Source organism: Lissotriton vulgaris, chromosome 11 (assembly GCF_964263255.1).
Source record: "Lissotriton vulgaris chromosome 11, aLisVul1.2, whole genome shotgun sequence".
NCBI classification, from domain to species: Eukaryota; Metazoa; Chordata; class Amphibia; order Caudata; family Salamandridae; genus Lissotriton; species Lissotriton vulgaris.
The window spans coordinates 917,247,422-917,272,446 of record NC_141699.1 but is presented as its reverse complement, the minus strand read 5'-3'; the positions used below and the strand labels follow the sequence as shown (position 1 = coordinate 917,272,446).

General features: G+C 42.7%; 1 long non-coding RNA gene across 1 annotated transcript in view; it reads left to right on the top strand.

Annotated features, from left to right (window-relative positions):
- Nucleotides 1-20,810, top strand: part of LOC147683686 (uncharacterized) — a 143,857-nt gene extending 123,047 nt beyond the window's left edge. The window contains exons 2-3 of the long non-coding RNA XR_015301056.1: nucleotides 1,245-1,277; nucleotides 20,686-20,810. This is a non-coding gene — a long non-coding RNA (uncharacterized LOC147683686). The remainder of the gene's footprint in view (nucleotides 1-1,244; nucleotides 1,278-20,685) is intronic.
- Nucleotides 20,811-25,025: the final 4,215 nt, after the last annotated feature.

Below are 25,025 nucleotides of genomic sequence, written 5' to 3'. Positions count from 1 at the left end.
ATCAACATAACCAGCTTGGGTGCTGAATATGTGGTGCCTTAATTTAGTAGCTATACTTTGTTCAAGTGACGTGCAAGAGAAATTCGCTTCTAAAATTCTGGTTGGGTACACTTCCATTATTGAAGCTTCCTGTTGGATGGTTTCCACTCAATTCAAAATTATGTTTATGCAAATGTGTTTTCTTTCCAGAAATTAGATATGTTTTTTTTCCTCTGTCCCGTATAAAATAATTTAAGGGAATATTGTTGAAATACTTCTATTGACTATTGAATGTGTGATCTCTGGAATAGATACTTGATCTCCAAATGCAGGCTGAATTTCATGATGTACATTATTGTACTGCCAATTTTATTGTCACACTTTGGCCATAGAGAAATAGGAGACAGTGCATCTGGGTTCCTTTATGATCATGAATTGTTAAGATTGTATGTGGCAATATGAAAATGTACTGGGAATTGATTCCTCCACAATGTATCTAAAGTTAGTCACAGTGAAGCCTTTTCATCTAATTTTTATGTTAAGTGTATGTTTGTTCTGATTTCCTTTTGCAATCCCACAAAGATAACAGCCCAGTAGCACGTCTGTTGTCTTGCATGGACACCCTGCAATTGAGCAGAGACAGACACACTGGTCACCTCTGGGCTTTCTGCCATTTGGCAAAGGTTCTCAAAGTTCAGAATCTTTGCTTACTTGGGTTGTCTTTATGAACCCACACTGGACTTCAGGGATGGTGATCAGTAGGTTACTTGTGTATAAACACCTTACATATGGCATTACACACACCATCTGACTAACCACATATAAAACTAACATTTCTTTCCCTAAAACCATACATTCCTAATTGATTATATCTTCAAATTTCTCACTGTTGTATACACTCCATCTTTTTCCAACATGGTATTTCCATGTAATTTGTTTGCGGAGCATAACACATCCAGTGTGTACTTCATTTCACATGCCAGGCAGCAGAGTCTACAGGCTAATAAATGATAGAAAATGACATACATAATTGTATGCTGCTCTTGTCAAGCATTGTCCTCCAGACACTGCCTTGATCAGTCTCTTCGAAAGCTTAATAGTTCTTCATTTTGAATTAGATTGGGGAAATGAATTATATACTTTCACTCTCTGACACTATAATGTATCCCTTCTAAAGCACACCACTCTGAGGGTACATTTTTTGAATTGATTTTATGTATGCTATTAGGAAATATATATATGCTGAGATGTTTTTAATTTTTCAGAGATAATACTGAACACATCGATGGATACCCAAGGTATGTTGAATATTAATTGTACTGATTATTCTGTTCATGTCTATTGACGACTTCTAATGGATCAAAAACACTATGGCCACATGTATCAAGGTATTTTGCATTCACAAATGGTGCAAATCGCTAAATTCGTCCATTGAAGAATGCAAAATGGTCTTTCTGAATGTTTGAAAGGCTTTGGCATACGCAATTCAGGTAATCGCAATTTTTAGCGAGTACCTAAATTGCGAATGCAAATAGGGAGTCTCTAATTCACAAGTAAGGAGCCTTTCCTAAATGCAAACTCTGCATTTAGGAAATGCTATTATCATGAACTTCAAGTTGATGGTAACCATGTGCAAACTTTGAAAAATGCACAAAACAGCCTTTTTCAAAGTGCCAAGTAGTGCACACATGCTCTTAGGGCATGTGTATGCCTTACATGTGCACTTTTTTTCGGGGTGCTTCAGGGGGCCTTAGGCGCCCTGGCACCCTTTCCTTTGCATTACCTAATTTGCAATTACCAATTTGGTATTCGCAATTTAGGTAATGTAAGACCAGTCGCACTTACGAATAGCGATTCCCTAATTGCGTTTGCGAGTTTTAAGAAATTGCAATTAGGGAATCACAATTTCATGTCTGTTCTGTTATATCGCATTTTGCAATTACCAAATAGTGATTTCCTAATAATCGCTATTTGGTAATCGCAAGCCGCTGTTTTCGTACATGTGGCCCTTTTGAATGTGGGTGCACTCAATATGTTAATGTGCTTTTTAGAATGTATCAGTTTTGTTTATTATCGTGGGTGTTGTCCTCTGAAAACTGTTTCCAGCATCAGCCACAGCATTCCAAAGTTTGATTGCCTAACAGAACCCGAGCCTCCTTGTACATGCGCCAAGCTCATGACATAATGAATTTAGGGCCAGATGTATGACCATTCCATTTTGCAGGTAGCAAATTACGATGTGTTGCGACTCGCAATTTGCGACTTGCAAAACAGATTGTACAAATGTGTTGTGTTTCAGACAAAGTTAGAAATTTCCAATTGGGTTGCAAATGACTTGCCTCATTACTATTCATGAGGCAGGTCGCAATTTGGGACCCATTGGGAATGGGCTACAATCCCAGGGATGGTGGTTTGTTGGGGGCAGCAGACCACCATCTCTGTGTTTGCTTTTTAAATAAAGCAATATTTCTTTTGAAATGAAGCCTGTTTTTCTTAAAGAAAAAGAAGATGCTTTTAAAAGAAAAAATGAAATGTTTTAAAAACGTTTTTAAGGGCAGGCCGTGGTCCGTGGGGGGCTGTATGGGTGGGTGAGTGAGTGTATGACTGTGTTGCTGAGTAAATGGATGTCTCAGTGGTACATGTGTGAGTATCTACATATGTGAAAGACAGTATATGTGAGTGTTGTAGTATGTAATGACTATGTGAGAGTGAGTGATTGTGAGAGTGGCTGTGTGGATAAGTGTATGCTTGTGTCAGATGATGTATAAGAGAGTAAGTATGTGTTAGTATCTGTGTGAGTAAGTGAGGTGGTGTGGGTATAACTGTATAGGTGAGTAAATGGCAGAGTGATTGATTCTTTGCATGACTGACTAGCTGTGTAACTCTATGGGTGAGTGGTGGTGTGTAAGTGTCCGCATAGGTGTATGAGTGCATATGATAGTGTCTGTATTAATGAGTGACTGCATGCATGAGTGACTGTATGTGTGAGTGAGTGGATGTGTGTGTAGACCTAGGAATCAGTGAGTGGGTATATAGTAATTGGTATTGGTGTGACTATGGTTTTGAGAATAGTAGTCTGTATTTTAGAGTGGGTGTATCAAAGGTTATATTAGGGTGTGAGGAGGTGCATCAGATTATCACATGGATAATTTAATTAGAGATGTCATCAGTGATGTCATTTGAGATGTCATCAGTGATGTAATGAATGATGTCACTGACCTTGTTGTGAGTAATGTAATATGTGATGTCATCAGCAGTGTATTGAATGGGTGCAAGTTATTCTTAGCTCAACTAACTATAACGGCTGAATTATTTCAGTGAATTTCTAAGGTTTTTTAAATGCTAATTTCTAACTATGGCTACAGAGGTAGGACATGTGCAAAAAGAGGAAGAAAGGAGCAGAAAGAAGCAGGAGCAATGCAGAAAGAGGCAACAGAAGTCCAGAATGAGGAAGAAAGGTACAGAAAGAGGCAAGAGATATGCAGAAAGAACCAACAGAGTTGCAGAAATAGGCCTTGTTGCAAGGTCAGTCTTGCCCTGGGCACCCCCCATCTTTTTGCTGACTGGCACTGATCGTAACCGACTCTATATGACCCTGGGCTCTGCCTGACCAGGCCCATAGCCAGTACTATGCTGAAAGACATATAATACTGTGAAAACACCTATATACATTATGGTACACTATAGGTTGGGGTACCCATGTGATTGGCATGACCTCCTGTGTAAGGCCCTAGTACATAATAGGGCAGGGGGATTAAAACAACCTCTAAGTCCCTAGCATATAATAGGGCATGGCAGTCTAGAGGCCAGCAGCCCATTTCACTTGCATGTGTGCACCCCTGAGCCTGGGGTCAGTTTAAAAACAGTTCTTTGTGTGTAGAAAGAGGCACGAGAGATACAGAAAGAGACAAGAGGAGTGCAGAAAGAAACAAAAGAGGTGCAGAATGTGGCAAGAGGGGTACAGAAAGAGCAGAAATTTGCAAGAGGTGCAGGAAGATGCAAGACCAGTGCAGTAAAAAAAACAGAGGTACAGAAGGAGGAAAGACGGGTGCAGAGAGAGGCAAGAGCAGTGCAGAAAGAACCAAGAGATGCACATGAAAAAGAAGGTACAGAAAGAGGTACAGAAAGAGGTACAAGGGGTGCAGAAAGAAGTAAGAGAATTGCAGAAAGAAGCAATAGAGGTGCTGAAAGAGGCAAGAGGGGTGCAGAAAGAGGAGAGAGAAATGCAGAAAGTAGCATAAGAGGTACAAAAAGAGGCAAGTGAGGTGCAGAAGGGAGCAAGAACACTGCAGAAAAAGGCAAGCAAGTTGAAGAAACAGCCAAAAGGGGTGCAGAAAGAGGAACTGGTGTGTAGTAAGAGGGTACAGAAAGAGGCAAGAGGGATACAGACATTTGCAACAGGCGTGCAAAAAGAAGCAAGAGTGATGTGGAAAGAACCAACAGAGGTGCAGAAATAGGCCAGAGAGAAACAGAAAAAGGGATGAGTGGTGCAGAAGAGGCAAGAGGGGTGCAAAAAGCGGTAGGAGAGGTGCATAAAGAGATGAGAGGGATACAGAAAGAGTCAGGAAGGGTGCAGAAAGAAGGAAGAGAAGTGCAGAAAGAAGCAAAAGAGGTGCTGAAAGAGGCAGAAAGGGTGCAGAAAGAGGCAAGAGAAGTGCATAAAAAAGCAACAGAGGTACATAAAATGGCAAGAAAGGTACAGAATCAGGCAGGAAAGGTATAAAAAGAGGGCACAGGGGTGCAGAAAGAAGCAAGACAAGTGCAGAAAGGTGAAAGAGTGGTGCAGAAAGAGGCAAGAAGGGTGCAGAAAGAAGCAAGTGAGGTACAGAAAGAGGCAACAGAGTTGCAGAAAGATGCATGAGAGATGCAAAAACAAGCAAGAGAAGTGCAGAAAGAGGCAAGCGAGTTGCTGAAAGAAGCAACAGAGGTGTAGAAAGAAGCAAGAGAAGTGCAGAAAGAGGCAAGTGTGGTACAGGAAGAAGCAAGAGAACTGCAAAAAATGACAAGGGAACTGTAGAAAGAGACAAGAGGGAAGCAAAAAAGGGAAGAAGGATACAGAGAAAAGCGAGAGAGTTGCAGAAAGAGGAAAAGGGGGTACCGAAAGAGGCAAGAGGGGTGTAGAAAGAAGCAAGTGAGGTGCAGAAAGAGGCAACAGAGGTGCAGAAAGATGTAAGATAGGTGCAGAAACAAGCAAGAGAAGTAGAAAAAGAGGTAAGAGAATTGCTGAAAGAAACAACAGAGGTGTGGAAAGAAGCAAGAGATGTGCAGAAAGAAACAAAACAAGTGAAGTGCATAACATGACAAGAGAACCGCAGAAATAGGCAAGAGGGATGCAAGAAAGGGGAGAAGGGTACAGAAAGAAAAGACGTTCAGAAAGAAGAGACAGCGTTGCAAAAAGAGGGAAGAGGGGTGCCGAAAGAGGGTCAATGGGTGCAGAAAGAAGCAAGAGATGTGCAGAAAGATACAAAAGAAGTACATAAAAAAGTAACAGAGGTGCAAAAGGTATGTAGGATGGAGAAAGAGGCAAGATGGGTGCAGAAAGAAGCAACAGTGATGCAAAAAAGGGAAACAGGGGTGGAGAAAGTGGCAAGAGAGGTGCAGAAAGAAGCAAGAGAGGTGCAAAAAGAAATAAAAGAAGAACAGAAAGAAGGAACAGAGGTGTAAATATAGGCACAAGGGTGCAGAAAGAAACATGAGATGTGGAGAAAGAAACAAAAGAAGTGCAGAAAGAAGGAACAGAGGTGCAAAAAGAGGCAGGGGTACACAAATAAGCAAGAGAACTGTAGAAAGAAGCAACAGAGGTGCAGAAAGAGGGATGAGGGTGGAGAAAGAGTCAATAGAAGTGTAGAAAGAAGCAACAGAGATGCAAAAATGGGGAACATGGGTGGCGAGAGAGGTGCAGACAGAAGAAAGAGAGGTGCAAAAAGAATTAAAAGAAGAGCAGAAAAAGGAACAGAGGTGCAGACAGAGCCAAGAGAGGTACAGAAAGAGGGAAAAGAGATAAAGAAAGAAGCACACGATGTGCAGAAAGAAGTAAAGAGGTGCAGAAAGAAGCAAGAGAATTGCATAAAGAAGCAACAGATGTGCAGAAAGAGACACAAGGGGTGCAGAAAGAAGCAAGAGATGTACAGAAAGAAGCAAAAGAAGTAAAGAATGAAGGAACAGAGGTGCAGAAAGAGGCAACAGGAGTGAAAAAAGAGTGAATAGGGATGGAGAAAGAGGCAAGTGGGTTCAGAAAAAGCAAAAGAGCTGCTGAAAGAAGCAAAAGAAGTGCAGAAAGAAGGAACATAGGTGCAGAATGGGGCAAGAGGGGTGCAGAAAGAGGCAAAAGGGGTACAGAAAGAAGAAAGAGCTGCAGAAAGAAACAAAATAAGTACAGAAAGAAGGAACAGAGGTACAGAAAGAGGCAAGAGAAGTGCCAAAAGAGGAATGAGGGGTACAGAAAGAGGCACAGAAGGTGCAGAAAGAAGTAAAATAGATACAGAAAGAAGCAAAAGAAATGCTTAACAAAGCAACAGAGATGCAGAACGGGGAAAATGAGGTAGAGAAAGAGGGATACAGAAAGAAACAAGAGAGGTGCAGAAAGAAACAAAAGAAGTGCAGAAAGAAGGAACAAAGGTGCAGAAAGAGGCAAGGTGGGTGCAGAAAAAGAGAAGAGGGATGTGAAAGTGGCACAGGGGCTGCTGAAAGAACCATGAGGCGTGCAGACATGGGGAAGATGGGTGAAGAATGAAACACAAGCATTGCAGAAAGACGGGACAGAGGTGCAGAAACAAGCAAGGGAAGTACCGAAAGAAGCAACAAAGTACAGAAAGTGGGATGAGGGATTGATGAAGAGGCAAGAGTAGTGCAGAAAGAAGCAACAGAGATGCAAAAGGGGGGGACGGGGTGGAGAAAGTGGCAAGAGGGGTGCAGAAAGAAACAAGAGAGGTGCAGAAAGAAACAAAAGAAGAAAGAGGGATGAGGGGTGCCAAAAGAAGCACGAGCAGTGCAAAAAGAAGTAAGAGAGGTGTATAAAGAAGCAAGTGGAGTGCAGAAATAAGCAACAGAGGTGTAGAAAGAGGCAAAACAGGTGCATAAAGAGGCAAGAGAAGTGCATAAAAAAGCTACAGAGGTACAGAAAGAGGCAAGAGAGGTGCAGAAACAGGCAGGAAAGGTGTAGAAGGAGGGAACAAATGTGCAGAAAGATTCAAGGCATGTGCAGAAAGGTGAAAGAGTGGTGCAGAAAGAGGCAAGAGGGGTACAAAAAGAAGCAAGTGAGGTACAGAAAGAGGCAACAGAGGTGCAAAAAGATGCATGAGAGATGCAAAAACAAGCAAGAGAAGTGAAGAAAGAGGCAAGCAAATTGTTGAAAGAAGCAACAGAGGTATAGAAAGAAGCAGAAGAAGTACAGAAAGAGGCAAGTGAGGTGCAGAAAGAGAGAAGAGAACGTCATAAAATGACAAGAGAAATGCAGAAAGAGAAAAGAAGGAAGCAAAAAAGGGTATAAGGGTACTGAAACAAGCAAAATAGGTGCAGAAAGAGGCAAGAGGGGTGTAGAAAGAAACAATTGAGGTGCAAAAAGAGGCAACAGAGGTGCAGAAAGATGTAAGAGAAGTGCAGAAACAAGCAAGAGATGTACAGAAAGAGGCAGGAGAATTGCTCAAAGAAGCAACAGAGGTGTGGAAAGAAGCAAGAGAAGTACAGAAAGAGGCAAGTAAGGTGAAGAAAGAGACAAGAGAGGTGCATAACATGACAAGAGAACTGCAGAAATAGGCAAGAGGGATGCAAGAAAGGGCAGAAGGGTACAGAAAGAAAGAAAAGAAGTGCAGAAAGAAGAGACAGTGGTGCCAAAAGAGGGAAGAGGGGTGCAGAAAGAGGCACGAGGGGTGCAGAAAAAAGCAAGAAATGTGTAGAAAGACACAAAAGAAGTGCAGGAAGAAGAAACTGAGGTGCAAAAAGAGGGATGAAGGGTGGAGAAAGAGGCAAGACAACTGCAGAAAGAAGCAATAGAGATGCAAAAAATGGGAAACAGGGATGGAGAAAGTGGCATAAGGGGTGCAGAAAGAAGCAAGAGAGGTGCAAAAAGAAATACAAGAAGAGCAGAATGAAGGAACAGAGGTGCAGAAAGAGGCAAGAGAGGTGCAGAAAGAGGGAATAGAGGTGCCAAAATAGGTAGAAGGGGTACACAATGAAGCAAGAGAACTGTAGAAAGAAGCAACAGGGGTGCAGAAAGAGGGATGAGGGGTGGAGAAAGAGTCAGGAGAAGTACAGAAAGAAGCAACAGAGATGCAACAATGGGGAACAGGGGTGGGGAAAGTGGCTTGAGGGGTGCAGATAGATGCAAGAGAGGTGCAAAAAGAAATTAAAGAAGAGCAGAATGGAGGAACAGAGGTGTAGAAAGAGGCAAGAGAGGTGCAGAAAGAAGGAAGAAGGGTACAGAAAGTAGCACAAAATGTGCAGAAAGAAGCAAGAGATGTACAGAAAGAAACAAAACAAGAGAACAATGAGGGAACAGAGGTGCATAAAGAAGCAACAGGGGTGAAGAAAGAGGGAATGGGGTGGAGAAAGAGGCAAGGGGGTTCAGAAAAAGCAAGAGAGCTGCCGAAAGAAGCAAACAGAGTGCTGAAAGAAGGAACAGAGGTGCAGAATGAGGCACGGGTGGTGCAGAAAGAGGCAAAAGGGTTGCAGAAAGAAGAGAGATCTACAGAAAGAAACAAAGGAAGTACAGAAAGAAGGAACAGTGGTGCAGAAAGAGGCAAGAGGGGTACAGAAGGAAACACAAGGAGTGCAGAAAGAAGCAGTAGAGGTGCAGAAAGAGGCAAAAGGAGTGCCAAAAGAGGGCTGAGGGGTACAGAAAGAGGCACGAGGGGTGCAGAAAGAGGCACAAGGGGTGCAGAAAGAGGCATGAGAGGTACAAAAAGAAGCAAGAGAGTTACAGTAAAATGTAAGAGAAATGCTAAAAATGCAACAGAGATGCGAATAGGCGGAGGTAGGCTGGAGAAAGAGGCAAGAGGGATACAGAAATAAACAAGAGAGGTGCAGAAAGAAGGAACAGAGGTGCAGAAAGAGGCAAGAGGGGTGCAGAAAGAGGGTTGAGCGGTGTGAAAGAGGAACAACGGGGCAGTAACAAGGGACAGAGGTGAAGAAAGAAGCAAGAGAAGTGCAGAAAGAAGCAGCAGGGAGGCAGAAAGAGAGCTGAGGGGTGGAAAAAGAGGCAAGCGATGTACAGAAAGAAGCAAAAGAGATGCAAAAAGGGGGAACAGAGGTGAAGAAAGTGGTGAGAGGGCTGCAGAAAGAAGCAAGAGAGGTGCAGAAAGAAACAAAAGAAGAGCAGAGAGAAAGAACAGGGGTGCAGAAAAAGACAAGATTGGTGCAGAAAGACAGAAGAGGGGTGCAGAAAGAAGCACAGGTCGTGCATAAAGAAGCAAAAGGGGTACATAAAGAAGCAAGAGTACTGCAGAAAGATGCAACAGAGATGCAGAAAGAGGTAAGAGGGGTATAAAAAAGAGGGATACAGAGAGAGGCACGAGGGGTACACAAAGAAGCAAGAGAGGTGCAAAAAGAAGCAACAGAGGTGTAGAAAAAAGGAAGAGGGATGGCAAAAGAGACAAGAGAGGTGCAGAAAGAAGCAACAGAGGTGCAGAAAGAGGGAATATGGATGGAGAAAGAGACAGGAGAAGTGCAGAAAAGCAACAGAGATGCAAAAAGGGGGAACAGAGGTGGAGAAAGTGGCAAGAGGGATGCAGAAATAAGCAAGTGAATTGTAAAAAGATACTGGCTGTTTCAATATGTATGTGAAGATGATTGAAATCTAAAATGGTGATCATAGAACTTAACAGAGATATATTAACGATTGCAGAAGCTACAGTCTTACTGTTGAACTCTGCAGATTTTGACCAAGCTCTACTACCACACTAGTCACGCTAAGATATAACTTGCAACGATGATGCATAATGATATGAACCACTATGCGTGCAGAATAAATAAATTACTAACATATGAATATATACTAAACTGTCTGCATGAATAGATTGCTAAATCGTTTGAATTGACACTTCTTGTACATCCATTGATCCCTGACCAGCATAACGAATACGGTTTTAAATTGTTTTAATATTAACTTCTAGCTAACCTTTCCAACACACAAAGCGCTCCATCTTTACTTTAATTAGTATCTGCCCTTTATAATAAGAAGGTAGATTTTTTGGTACAGGATTTTTGATTATTTAGTTGCACTCTTTCCTATTATCTCCTTTTCTTCCTTTCTCTCTTGCCACAGTAGTTCACAGTTTAAGTGTACACACACCGCTCTGGACTTTTTTTAAATCACGCAATTTTCACACTTCACACTGGGTGTTTGCTTACACCGAGCCTTGCAAATAATATCGACTGATAATGCCCAATTAACATCTTTTTAAGCCATGAGAAAGCCTCAGCCCAACTGACCACTGAGGGTGAAACACCTGTCGGCTGGTGCAGTTTAAGCAATGTAATTTCAAGAGTATTCTGAAGATAAGGATGTAACTTCTGTGTTTGGACCATACTAAGAACATACAAAAAAGAATAACAAACAAAAACAACCCCACTGAAAAAGGAACTGAGATTTCTCCTTGTTCACTCATACAAAATAAAAGAAGCAGGGGTATACACTCAACAAAACACTTAACACCTTTGTAAGGAACTAGTAATACCCACCGATCAGGGTCGGAGGGTGTGGTGAGCTTTGATTGTTCCAATTGAGTTAATTTACAGTTTAGTCACCACTTCAACTGATTTTGCCACCTGCCTTAATGGCACTGCTCCAGACCAAAGGATTATGATGTCCTTTTCTAATATCTGCAAATGTATTAAAACAGCTCTTTGCAAACGGAGTTTCCCCTCCGCTCCAACCAAGTAGGTGGTTTGCTAAAAAATGCTTGCAAGCACATAAAGACCTGCTAGAGGCACTTCATAACATAACCCAATGTCAGGATGAGGTGATAAGAGCTAGGACGGTTTATTGCTCAATGTGCAAAGAGTGCAATACCCAGTTGAAAGAGGAGGCTTGGGATAATCTACTTGCAACTAGTGTACAGCGGGCAAGTGCTCTCCAATCAGGCCAGTACTATTACGCTGCAGGCTGGGATTAAGCACTTATGACCAGGAGGAAAACTCTGTCAGTTTGTAGAAAGGAGGTCATACAATTGAATTCAATTGGCTGAAGTGAGTTTTACCATTTCTGGTCTTTCCTACGGCAAGGCTCCAGGCCCAGGGGAAAAGTTTGGTGGTTTTTAAAAGTCTCTTGTCGATTTTTGGGCCCTTTTAATAACTCTGCATTTAAACACAGTCACTAGAGGCTCATTATCCCAGTCATGGCGCCATTCGGGTATTGTTCCAATTCCAATTTTTTAAAAGGGAAGTAGATCAGATTCAGCTTGTTATAGGCCCATATATCTCATTGATACAGAGGTCAAAATCATAGGTTATTATGTCTTATTGGATCTGTTCTTATCTTGGGCAGAGGAGCATAGTATTCTGTAAGATTTGCAATATGGTTTTTGCCCCGGATGGGGCACAATCAAACAAACTCTGAAACTATATTTGCTTATTTGCAAATGTACTACTGCCAGAAGGGGTGCAATCCATCTAGCCTTCATGGACTCAAGCTCAGCTTTTGACAGAGTTAATCAGTCCAAGCTGTGGTCCATGATGGAACAAATAGGGGTGGAGCCTGCACTAGTCTTTTTTTTGCATGATATGCACAAGGACCTTTCAACCTCAATCAGATATGGCCGTAATGGGGAATGCACACAGCACTTTAAAACAAAGCATGGCATTCACCAGTGTTGTACACTAGCACCTATTTTATTCATTTTTTATATTAATCAAGTGTAATCAGTTTTATTAGACTCCCCCATGGATGTCTCTAGGGTTGGAGGTCGACAAACCCCACTCTGCTCTAGGCAGACAACACTGTTTTAATTGTGTGGACCACTAGGGAATTACAGTGGCTTTTAGATCATTTTATTGATTTTATGGATAGCCTTGACCTCTGCACCAATCTCTCTAAGTCACATTTAATGATGTTCATCCCGTACAAAACTAAAACTATGAAATTTGTGGTGGAAGGTCACCATATCAGCCAGGTTGACAATTTTCGATATTTGGGTGTCCAATTGGTCTCTCATCTTAATTGGCAACGATTGATTAATTCAAATATAATGGCTTTTAATACAGCTCTAGATAGTAGAGGAGATTTCTCCTGCCAATTAGGCATACCCATTTGAAGGCAGTCCTGGATATTTGTAAGGCAAAATGTATTGCCATAGTTAGCTATGGTTGTGGTATTTAGGGCTTTGGGGTCCATGGCTTCAATTCAAGTAGCTCAAAACGAGTTCCTTGGTGGGCTTTTAAGGGTTCCACATTGTACACCGTCTGAGGTAGTGCATGAAAAGTTGGGTATGGGCTATGTCACTGATTTTATTCGTCTTTACCCTCTGTTGCTCTGGCTTTCAATTTGGACAAAAGTGTGAGTTGGAACTTAATAGATTGATTGTTTGTGACTGCATGGGCCTTGGACTATACATTGCAAATTCCTTGGTTGCATTATGTCTCAACTACCCTGAAAATACCAGGGAGACCTGAACAGAACTTAGAGCCAAATTACATTGTCCAAACAGACTACAGATGGGTGAAACAAGTGTTTAAATGTAAGGTGGTAGCACTGTAGGAAGAGCGAGCACAAGTCGTGCTTTGCATCAACACAAGGCAAATACGCCCGCCGGCACCCTGAGGGAGTCCTCAGTAAGGGACTAAAATGTACTTTCTGACCTTTGTCTAATCAGATAAAAGAGCATCGTACTCACCTAGACTGTTGCAATGAACAACCTACACTCTTTCAGGTCCTGAAGAAGGCCCCCTGACCCATAAGGGCAATTTTATGGGGCTGAAACGTGTTGACCGCTTCTATGGACATACCAGTGCGTTAGACTGATAACTTGTCTTCCCACGCACATGACTGTTTTTACCTGCCTCCATTTCCGAACTGAATAAAGTTACTGTTTAGGTAATGTGGGTCATTTTTTAACTCACCTCAACTGAGCACTTTCACTTTTCTATCACTGAACCCTACTACACTAACCAGTGGTTTCTCCTCCTGGGGGAGGTAGCATACAAAAAAACAAACAATGATGATAGTGTCACGTTTTTTAATAAGGCGGAGAACCAAGATATACAGCCTCACGGCCTGTGCATGTGAATGAGTTTTATTGAAAGACGGTATGAGCATTGAACCCTGGTTACTTAGGTACAAGTGATCCATTACCCTTTGATATTTTGTATTACAACAAGGAAGCTGAATGGATCACAGCTCCTTCTTCCTCTCCCTTTTTGATTAGATATAGCACTTCTCAGAAGCCAATTGTTTATATCAGATGGTTGACAATGCTCAGCAGCTGCAATTTAGTTTGGCAAGTGTGTTTCTGTGTGATTGTAGTTTGAGTTTTTTGACCAGTTAGAAAAGGAGGGATTATCCCCACCAAATGATTACCAGATTGTGGCCTCAAATAGTGAGATTGCTTAGATATTATTTAACAGAGATGGAGCTGTTTTTGTAACTATAAGAAGACATTTCTTTTGAGGGGGTTCAGTGTGACAACATGATTGCATTTCTTTCAGCGTTTTGCTAAGGTTGATACATCATTTGGGGATACAACTCTTATGAAGGGCTGATTATTTTCAGGATAGAAATGGTATGAAATATTAGTTTTGATTATTATGGCTCAACTAATATTTTCATTAGAAGATGAGTGATGTGTCCTACTTTGGGGCTAGCAGGGCCTGTCATCTGAGCTCAATTAGGTCATTCAAAAAGGTGCATTAGAGTGACTTTTGTCTTCACATATATTCAAAATGATAGGTTTTGAGACGTGGGAAGATGTTATGTTATTGTATGGCATGTTATGAGGGCTTGAAAAGTGCATTGCTGCCCCAGCAACGTGGCTTCCCCTCGCTGTACCCAATGGACATATGAGCTAAAACTGCCTGCACCTTATGGGAGGTGCGGGGCTAGGTGGAAAAGAGCCAAGTCTTAAGAGATTTACTAAAGACCAGATTATTCCGTGTGCTACTAAGGGAGAGAGAGAGTGAGTTCCAGAGAGAGAATGGGCCAGTGAATAGAAGGAGCGATTGCCTGCTCTTGCTCTTCTGACTCGGGGAATGATGACCATGCTGAGATCAGCAGAGTGCAAGGGACACGATGGATGAGTTTTGATGACAGTACTATTTCATCTAATGTAAATGTTGTGACATCTGACCAGGTGGTTGCTTAATCAGGTATAGTCGGTAATTTGAATCTTCTACTGGTTGTTTTGGGAGTACATGCTCTTTCAATTTTAATTTTCATTTCAAGAAGCTGGCAAATTGCTCACAGCTTTCAATCACAGCTGATATAAGCAACATCCCACGTCCAAATAAGGACAATACACCATCTCCTTACACACAGTGTCTTGTTTCGAGGCATGAGTGAATTGTATCTGCTACCCAAGAGATCACAATAAGGATTCGCAGCTCAGAGTACTTGTGTCATAATCTACATACTTTGCTGCCCAAAACCCATGCAATTTAATTTGAAGAGTGTGTTATTTAGACATTATCAAAGAGTAAAATGACCCCCACCTTTCCATAAATAAAGAAGGCCTGGCTCTAGGCTTGTCAAGTTATGAGATACTGGCACAAATGCTACTTCGGCTTCTAGAGATGACAAATTGTGGAAACACTTAAGTATCTTGGTGCTGATTAACAGATGCTAATTTTCACCCAACACAGTAATGCTTGTTTGATCAACTTCACAAGGAGGAAAGGTTGAGAAGCTTTTCTGGGAATTCAATATAGGGCAATGGGGGCAAACACAGATTCCTGTAGTGAATGAGTTATGTAACTATTCTACCAGGCCTGGTTGGAACCTACCAAATAGCAACGTATTTGCTAGTAATGTTCAATCAGAGGAACATTGACATGGAATGTTTTCCAAAAAAGTACTATGATGTGGCTGGCAACAAAAAGACATGTGAGCATACCTACAATTTGAGGCAGGCATTTATTTCATTTTATTTAGCCATCTAAGATGGACCAGTAAATAAAACATTAAAAAAGCGCTGTGATGCAATCACTCCATCATTTTCTAAGAAGGCACAAACACTGATGCCCTCACCTATAAAATGATGCAAGCATTATATGTATTAACCATTTCAAAACAGATTGCTAAATAAAAAGTAGGATAAATAGTGATTTATTTTTTAGCATTGTAAAAACACACTAAAAAAATAAGAATGCAGGTCTGGTATGATGCAACACAAAGAGTGGGTAGATGGGCACTGGTGAATGAGGACAACATGTAATTTGGTTTGGGAGTGCAGGAGAACACATGTTAGAGGACATGATAAACTTGGGGCAGATATATCACTTTTTCATGCTGCGCAGTGCAGCAGCCGCAAATGCTGCTCCTCACTGCGCTGCATGAAAAGGTGAAAGGAGGAGAGTGCCAAATTTACTGAGATATTGCAGTTTCCTCCCTTTTCCCCAGTTCTGTTGCTGAAATCAGCTGCAGTGCGCCAAAGAGACATATTTGAGCCATGGAGCAAGGTTTTTTTGTGAGTCTAGCATAGGTTTTGTACTGTAAGGGTACCCTTCCAGTACAAAATACTATACATAGTCTGACTTAAACCATTTCACCTCTTTTTATGTGTTTTGTACAGTACAGCACACATACAAAGTCTGTAAAGGGGGGAGAAATGAAAGCATTTCTCCTTTCGTGCACCCACTTGAAAAGCACTGGAAAGTAAATCAGAAAAAAACCCAGATTTGGGGTGATTTGAGTCACTTTTGTGAAGCAAACACGGTGTAAAATCTCAGTAAATTTACCCTTTGGTGGGGGAGAGAACAATACAAGGAGATAACAATGTGACGTGTTGGGTGAGGGAAGAAAAATGTACGAGAGAGATCAGTGTGGCATACTGGGCGGGATAAAGGACATAGCAAGGCAGAACAATGTGGAATGCAGGGTGGGGAGTGAGAAGTCCATGGGTTTCAGAACATGCATTGCTGGAGGGGGGAAGAAAAGCACACCATGAAGAATGCTGCAAAACAAATGCATATGGAGTTCTATACAAAAAAATATATAAATCCTGAAAATGAGCATCTGTGGAAGAATAGAAGGAGTCAGCCAGAGAAGTATTAGAAAGGCTATGCTCCATGGGAGAAACAAATATCAGAAAGACGGCCTAAAACAAATAGAGCCAGCTAATCGAAAGCAAGCAAATGTGAGTGACAAAACACAAAGCCATGGTAAGCAATATGCAGAATGCATTCCTAAGTAAGCTTTCAGCATGTCCCCAATATGTCTTTGTAACCAGTTAGATGTACTTTCTGGTAGGCTCTGACCTAAAAATGAATAATACTAAGGCAGCAGAGGACAACAGAGAAATGCCATCTTAATCATCCTCAAGCCCTCCAGTGACACATTTCCAGATGGTGGAGTTCACCGGACAAATGATGAAGTACGGATGCACAGTCTTCCAAGCTGTCACTGCAATGCGTTTTGACTTGCATCAGAGAGAAAGTGTTTGTGAAAAATTGATTCACTCTGTTCCTGTTTTCCTGGTAAAATCTAGCCTCTGATCTGGGATCCCCATAATTCTTGGACCTAGGTGCTGGAAAGGCCACTTTAAATAAATCAGCCAAATATGCTTCTCCCAAATATTGGGTTTGTTTCACTAGACACTGGTGTCGGTTTTGTGACGTTAGCACACCCACACCTGAATTAAAAAATGTCTTTATTTGGTGTTGAGCCTTTGTTAATCCATTCTATGAACTATATAAACTTCCCTAAAAATCAAGATTATTAACTTTGTGTAGCTAATAAATACCCAACTGGAATTCTCCTATCCCTAAACCTATGAATTTTCTGTTTTTGTTGAGCAGTCTGTGACTGCTCAACCAAAATACACAAGATAGTCAAGCAGGGTTGGAGGCCCACTTTTGCATCTCAGATCAAATAGAGTCTCTACCCAGAACCCTGATCAAAAGAGAACACATGAATTCTCAATCTGCTCAGTCTATTGAGACAGCGTTCTTCAGAATCTGGGTTTCATTAGATAACAATATTCAAGACGCATTAAAATATACTAACCTAGTTATGAGAGGCACTAGGGGCCATATGTACAAATCATTTTTGGGTCCTAAACAACAATTGGACTATTTATAACAGTAAAAAAGCATTTTGTAATGTTCAAATGCCTAATTGCAATTTGGTAATAAGTTACCAAATCACAATATGGTTTACCAATTGGCTATTTGGATGGGGCGAATTTAGGGCGTCCCTTCCAAATACCGAATCACAGTGATATGCATTAATGTTTTGCGGCCAAATTCCTGTCACAAAACATTAATATTTGAACACGTCCTTGAAGGAGATCATAACCCATTTGCAAATAGTAAGGGACCCCTAAGGGACCCCTTCCCTTCTGTGAATGTATAAAAAATTATTTTAAGAGCAGGCAATGGAACCACAGACTGCATTTGCATTTTTTGTTATTTAAAAGCAGTCACAGGCATGGTGGTCTAATGATCCCAGGAGGCCACCATCCCTGTGATCATAGTGATTCCTACTGGGTCACAAGCTGCTATCTTCATCATTAATATTCATGAGTTAGGTTGATTTGTGCCTCCTCTAGGAATCCATATTTTTAAATATATTCTTTTCTACCTTAGGAATTTCGGTTTCCTACTTACGGTTTGTTAAGAATCGCAATTTGTATATCGCAATTCCTTATTTGTGTACATGAGGCTCTTTGATTGAAAGAATCAAAATGGAAAAAATGTGGAGGAGAAACAAAGGATCCATGGCCGAATACTTGAGAAGCAGATGTTAGAGGTTGATAAGGCAGCCAAACAATTAAAGATTCAGCACAGAAAAGTATTCCGATGCCTCTTCCACAACCATGTCACCCTCACATTCCCAAAATTTGAGCAGAGAACTATAAATGGATTTGATGGTATGTCAGGCATCTCTTGAATTGGCATGTGAAATTTCAAGTTGAATGATGAGAAGTTAGTATGTGAGGCAGGCAGTATGCTACTCATTGGCAGTAAGGTGATAATGAATATGATGTAATTATCCAGAAAACAATGTGATTATGAGCTAGCATCTTGCAAGAAAAGTTTGGAAAATCCTCTACCTAGCACCAATAGAAATTTCAAGAAAACATAAAGAAACAGATTTGTAAAACCTGAATGTAAGTGTGAGGTGAAGAGGGAAAACTTGAAACAACAAACAATGGACTGGTAAATCTACGTCGTGTTGTTGGGTCAGAAGCTTGCAGATTTTCAAACACAGGTGCAAGTCAGAGGGGGTTGCTACTGTTTGGTGAGAAGCATATGGAAAGAAGCAAGCACTGGCACAACCTATAGGTCTTGTCCACTTGAGGTATTGGCTTTGTCAATGTTTTAAAGCCATGTTGTAGAGCAGCACGGGTACTGGGTAGCATGATGAAAGTAATAAAAAAGCACTATTATGCAGCTAGCACTGGACGCGTAATTTTCCTTTTCCTTTTTTTGCTGTCTATGGCAGGCAACACAGAGGGAGGAGGTGAGGCAGCAGACGAATGGGCGGTGAATGTGGAAAAAAATCACTATGATGAGGCCAGTGATGTCTGCATCATAGCACTTTTGTCCTAATGGTGGGAGGGGGTCAACATGGGCAACAGAGTGAAAGAGGGGTCATAGCAACATGAACAATGGAAGGAGTGAGGGTCACTGGGGGTGGAAAAGCCAACAAGAACACTAAACAGAGGGAGATTGGTTGCAAGCCAAAGGGATGGACGGTGGGTGGTGAGAAGCCAAAATGGGTAATTATTTGTGGAAGGAAGGAAGGAAGGAAGGGAGGGTGGGGGAAAACAACATGGACAAGCAATGGATTGGGGGCAAGCTAACAAGGACAACGAATGGAGGGAGGGAAGTTGGGGACAAACCAATATAGACCACAAACCCAGAGTGGGCTAGTTGGGCCAAGCCAACATAGATAGAGAACGGTGAGAGGGAGGAAATGTGGGGGCAAGCCAACACAGGCAAGGAACAGAGGGAAGTAAGGAGGAGGCAGTTTAGTGGCAAGCCAACATAGACAAAGAATCAAGGGAGGATGGAGGGTGGAGGGGGCAAGCTAACATGGACAAGGGAGGAAGGGAGGGTTGGGGCCAGCAAACAAAGCCAATAAACAGAGGAAGGGTAGAATCGAGTGCAGGTAGAGGTAAGCCACCACAGATAGAAAAAGGTTGAATGGCAGTTGGGGGGAAACGAACAGAGCGGGATGAGGGACAAGTACATAGGGAGACGTTTGGAAAAGACACACTATGCTATAATGCCTAAACCCAAAGAAAAAAATAGCACCTCAAGAAAGGAGAAGTGGATTGACACATGTAATACTTCCATGCCCCAGGTGAGGGACAAACACATGAGAAGAGGAAGGGAGCCTATGGCAGCTGACCAGTAAGGCACAAGTAAATGAGAGTGACAATGAAGCCAACCATTTGTAAGCAATGGGTGGTCTTTAACCCCTTCGCTGCGGGACTAATTTCCCCACAGCGCGGGGGGAGGGGGGCCGCGCACGGCGCCGCTGTGCTCATGACGAGCCCAGGCTCGTTATGCAGCACGGTGCTCGTGTGCTGGTGACGAGCCTGGGCTCGTCATGACCACGCCCGCGCAATGGAACGCTCAGCACAGAGGGGAAATTAGCCCCGCGTGTGAGCATTCCAGCACACGAGCACCGTGCTGCATGACGAGCCTAGGCTCGTCATCAGCACGGAAGGGGTTAAGTCCACTGATAGAAAACAAAAGGTCCAGAAGTGACAGCGCAGGCACTGTCTAGGTAAGACATCAAAATTAAATAATGCATTTGTTTGTTTATATATACAAGGTCTAAAAGGCAACCATATTGATAAATCTTGTGAAATAGTGTCTTCCTGTGATGTCCCTCCACTTCTCTTGCTCTTTAACAGTCCAAAATCCCTAACACTTACCACTAACCTCACCAATAACTCTGCCCCTACACTAAGGGCCTGGTTTATGGTGTGCTTGATGGTACTCCTTTCATCATGGTGGTGGGGCACATTATCTCAAACACCCTGATGGACTATCATCAGCCAAATTGGAGATGGCAGCCTAGTGGTCATCTCTATACATTGGAAGGAAACACCATCACACTGGTTTCTTTCCTCCAAAGCAGGAGTTTGTTTCTGACAAACACATAACTAATCACCCACACACCATTGAAGTATTCTCACAGGGTGTGGGGGTCATTACTGTTTTTTTTTCTGTCACCGCCCGTTTCTTTTTTATGGTGAAGATAGAAAAATACATTACAATGTCAAGCAGTGTCATGTCTTTTCTCTGCCGGCCCCAACTCCCTCTGCCTGTTTGAGTAAGCTTTCACTTGAAAGAACCAAAGGTGTCTCCTTCAATAGAAATCTTCCAGATTTGGTAGATAGGGTACTCCGGCACATTTGCAATGGAGTATCTTGCCCAATAAACTCCAAACCAGGATCTAGTCCAGTGAACACATGCGCTAATTATATCTCTTTAAATGTATGACCTAAAGAATTTAAAAAAAAAAAGTTTCTGCATTTATAATAAAAATGAATGATATCGACATTGTTTTCATGTTTCATAACTATGTTCTCCTTCCCACACAAGGTCTTCCTGAGTTTATTGGATACAATGTTGGGATTAATGCAGCAAACCCAATCCAAAATCAACCTGTCAGGCATGAACCTCTCCATAGCTATGGAGGTGAAGATGCCACCATAATGTACCCATTACTGGAAGAACTCAGCCAGGTAAAATTTAAATACCAAAGTCCTAGTATAATTGTGACTTAACCATGCCTTATGTGTTACTATCTCCTGAATTTCCAGTCATGAAAAGAAGCTTTGGATTTGGACCCTTCATCAAATATGTTGAATTGTATGAGTTTGAAGTGGAATGTAAATAGAACTATGATGTTCAACACAACAGACAATTACATTTATTGCAGATTATGAGAATGACCAACAATGGTGTGAATAATCCCGACTGATATTTATCATATTTATTTTCCCATCCTGCACTTAATTGTAGTGTGCAATTTTGGGATCAAAGAAGAGTCCATTTGCAATTTCATGAGTTTTCAACAGCACTAAAACAAATAGAGACAGGATGGTTACACTTTTAGTTTGAATTGTTTGAATTCGTATGCTGTGTAGCATAGCATGTGGACACACAGAACAAAGATAAAATGAAAAAACAGCTACTCCCTGGTAGATGTTAAGACATATATTTTGCACACTAATCAGTACAGAATATCTACAGGATAACCAATATTGTTTTTAAAGTGCCCTCCTTTAAATTGTCGAGTCTAAACTTACTGATGAAATGCATAATGCTCTGTGCAGAGTCAAAATGATACGCATCAAGTTAGTGCTGCCTATTGGAGAGTGGTTAAATGTCCTCTTTTTAGCAATGATCATCTTTCTAACCAGGCTTTCACTATTACAGCACAAGCCTGGGTTGATCACTTTAAGGCCACCTACAGCTTTGAAGTTGAGGATGGGGAAATGAATGGCACGAGGAGTAATCAGCAAAATGTTTTGCAATTACCTGAGGTTATGGCAGCCATTCCAAGACTACCATAAAACAAAGCACCCGGCCCGATGGGGTGCCTGGGGATCATTTTAAAAAGGTTATAGACTTGTGGGCTCCTTTGTTTATGGTGCATTTAAACTCTGCAGTCAGTGGACATCTCCCCTTTAACGTGGTCTCAATCAATAATAGTCCCTGTTTTTAAAAAGAGCAATAGGTCAGACCCTGCTTGTTTAAGGCCCATCTCACTGATTGATTCAGAGGTGAAAATTATTAGTCATATTTTACTGGCACTTCTCTTAGATTGGGCAGAGGAAATAGGATTTTTATTCAAACTACAGTATGGGCTTAAGCCAGGTTGGCATACCATTGAGCAAAACCTGAACCTTTACTTACTGATTTGTAAGTACACTGAGATCAAGACGTTGGCAATTAATTTGACTTTCATGGGCCTTAGTTTTGCCTTCGACAGAGTCAACTTGTCCAAACTGTGGTCCATGATGGCTTAGATGGTAGTGGACTCTGTATTAATTAATAATTTTCCGCATGATTTGCACAAAGATCTCTCAGCAAGTGTTAGGTTTGGGCCTAAAGGGGAATGCACTGAGCAATTTAAATTGCGGCGTGGTATGTACCAAGGCTGTTTCTTAGCTCCGTTCTTATTTATTGCTTATATCAATCAAATAGAACAGGTTTTGTCAGATTCTGTGCAGATGTCCCTAAAGTAGGAGGCCGTTCTATACCGGTTTATGCAGTGAATACAGTCTTAATTGCTTGAACTACAAGGGTTTACAAAAGCTTCTTAACCTGTTTATTGATTTTATTAACAGCCTCAACCTTTCCATCAACTTTTCAAAATCACATCTTTGAAGGTTGGTCCATCCAATATGGAAACAATGAAATTTGTGGTAGATGGACACCACGTCAGTCAGGTAGACAAGTATTAATTCTTAGGGGGGGGGGGTCGCTAGGTGGCGCTAAACCGCAATGGCCGCATTGATGTGAGGCTCCCGTAGTCACGGGCGGTTATCCATTCATTAACCCCATCCTGCTAAGCAGAACTCTCCTCAAACATCACCACTGTGTAACTGAAGGTGTCCTGGGGCTAACGCGGGAGTTTGGTACCGGTGGGCTGCATAATACCTGAGCGATGAGCTGCGGACCCCCGAGGCGGTGCTAAAAGTGTGTGGTCTGGAGTGCCTGGCTGGCTGGAGGTATCACAAGAGGCCGCGGCGGACAAGGACAAATTGTGGAACCAGTCAAGACTTGGTGCTGCTTGGGGGAAACGACGTGGCAAACCCTGGCAATTGATCCCTCCCAGCGTGATACAAACAAGTCGGGAGGTAGGGGCAGCGACCACACGACCCCAGAGGAAAGACCAGACTGCAGTCCTTGTGCCTGTGAGCAGCGACCCAGGAACAGCGGCGGGTCCGCAGGCCCGACAGGGATGGAGGTGAAGAGCGGAGACTGCTGGCTGCATCGGGGGCGCAGAAACCGGCAGCGCACTACCACGAGAGTCACTAGCGGTGTGAACACAGGCGGGAAGACATACTCACAAACTGGGGGCGAAGTATACCATATACCAAGTCCTGAGCTGCCATTTTATGACACCGTAAGACGCAGCCCTCTCTGACTCGGCAGAGAAATAGATGGCGGTGAGAGGTGGGGGTAGCTGGGGGCCCCAGCGGCACAAATGACAACAGCGCATTATATTGGCTAGAAGCTGACAGCACAAGTGGGGGTCAGAAGGCACAGCTCGAGCCTGGCAGCTGTCTGTACTGGGTCGCTGGCCCTAAGCCGCCATTTTACACGTGCGCGAGACACTGACCCCCATAACCCATCAGAGACGAGGTCCACCTTACTAGTGAATTCGGGAATTGGAGACCCCTGATTGCCTTGGACTGCCAGCAAACACTATCTGGGAACCACTGCCCCATCTACCCCCTGGGGAATCAGCTGCACCCCCCCTTTTCTTTCTGACACTACGAGGATGTAAGAGAGAGCGCTTGTTGTGGAAAGCCTCATAGTGGTCAATAGCGCATCTGCTCCCCCCGTGCAGTCACATCAGCCCTACGCATATTGCAATCGGCAAACAGACATGGGGAGAACGGAACCCAAGCAAGCAAAACTAACATTTGATACACGTAAGGCAACTGGTCCCAGCTCCAAAGACCTCGAAGAGGAGGACCCACCGGTAACGAGAGATGAGGGATGGAAGAGGTTACTGGTGGCAATGCAACAAAGCCTTACCTCAATTGACGCTAAAATGGACGCAATAAACAGGCTGGAGCCTGTGGTGGCGAAACTCGATCAGCATGAAGAGCGACTCAAGGAAGCGGAGCAAAGAGTGTCTTGACTGGAAGATGGGGCGGCATCCGACAAACAACATGTGCTGCAAATGGACAAACTCCTCAAAGTCATCGCAGATAAGAACGAGGAGTTGGAAGCCCGCTCCCGAAGAAACAACGTACGGATGCTAGGCCTTGCAGAATCTACCAACACAGGGTGATTGGAGGACTTTCTGGAACATCTGCTAGTTGATCTATTCGGCAAAAACGCCTTTTCCGCACACCTGGTCATCGAAAGGGCCCATAGATCCTTATCGGTGCCCCCCCCCCCCGGGAGCCCCGCCGCGCCCTGTCATAATGTGTTTTTTTAATTATTGCGACAGAGACAATGTTCTACGCTTAGCACGCAAAAAATGCTAGGATTGACACAAAACATTGTCACTGTGCATTAAAAGTTTATAGTAATAAGTCTATTATTGGCTAAACGACAGGTGGCGTGTAGGTGGGGTAGAGGGCGAGCCCCCAAATTCAAATCCTAGGTATTGACTATGACTCGGGCACCACAGAAGGACGTAGGTTCCAAGGAGGATCTAGATCGGCATTACCGGTCTCTATCTCTGCCAGGTGACCCAGGAAGGCGTCAACAGAAAAAGCCTATCAATACCAGAGGAAATCCCCCTCTAACACATATAAGCACTTTAGGGCGTGCGACACATTGTTATCAGTTAACACAATCACTATAATTTAGTTTCATAGTTTACTTTGCACTTCTTCACATATCATTTGGTCCTGAGGAAAGCCAGTTTTAATAAAGAGGCCTGGCTGAAACATGTCGACCACACAGGATGCAGGAGTTCACTAATAACTCCACCGCATCCGCTTGCCTTTTAACGGCTAACAGGGGCCCAGAAATCAAATTTAATTGATCCCTCGGGTACTGGGACTTCCTGTATGGCATTTTAACTTTCACTTCCTTCACCTTTTCACTGCACACTCAGTAAGAATAAGAGCTCCGCAGTAATATCTGGCGTCGCAGAACAACCGGGACACATTCGGTGTCACTGTGGTGGGCCCGATGATGAAGCATGCCACCGACTAGGTCGGTGGGTGAGGGCTTCATGAAAAACC